Here is a 682-nt window from a genome sequence, read left to right on the forward strand (position 1 = left end):
AGCACGTTGAAGCAATAACATTTCACTGGTCAAGTACGGTACATATTTTAATTGGAAAATTTTGATAAAAATAGTTTTTGACCAGTCAAAATACAGAAATCACTTCAATCATCAAACATGCAAGTATCTGTTGTTAAATTTAGGTAAAAAGTGCGCCCAATGTGGGGCTCGAACCCACGACCCTGAGATTAAGAGTCTCATGCTCTACCGACTGAGCTAACCGGGCTCGTTACACCTAACAGTCAACGTTTAAACAAATTGATGTTTTATATTTTGAAACGTTAAAAATATAATTTTAGATCTGCCCCTGCTGGTTAATAATATATGAAACTATAAAATCCAGTAGAACCCCTTCTTCGGGACTCCCCTTTATTATAAGGACACCCGTTTTGAAGTGGACACTTTTTCGCAATGATCGAACGAGGCAAATATTACGGTACATGTCTTTTATAACGGCCAATCCCTATTCAGGGGACACTGCTATTTAGGGGACACTTTTTTGGTCCCGGAGATGTCCCTAAAGGATTCTATTGTACTATAGAATTACAAATAAAACATATTTAAATTCCATTAAAAAAGCAAATAAATTTTAAAAATGAAGCAAAAGCATGTTGAACCAATAACATTTCACTGGTCAAGTACGGTACATATTTTAATTGGAAAATTTTGACAAAAATAGTTT

At 34.8% G+C, this 682-nt stretch overlaps 1 non-coding gene across 1 annotated transcript; it reads right to left on the reverse strand.

Annotated features, from left to right (window-relative positions):
• Window positions 1-153: 153 nt before the first annotated feature.
• Trnak-cuu lies at window positions 154-226 on the reverse strand. The gene has a single exon. It is a non-coding gene; the product is annotated as a tRNA-Lys (tRNA).
• Window positions 227-682: the final 456 nt, after the last annotated feature.

Source organism: Anneissia japonica, unplaced genomic scaffold (genome assembly GCF_011630105.1).
Source record: "Anneissia japonica isolate Jap-2015-1 unplaced genomic scaffold, ASM1163010v1 scaffold167042_len673_cov114, whole genome shotgun sequence".
Lineage (NCBI taxonomy): Eukaryota > Metazoa > Echinodermata > Crinoidea > Comatulida > Comatulidae > Anneissia > Anneissia japonica.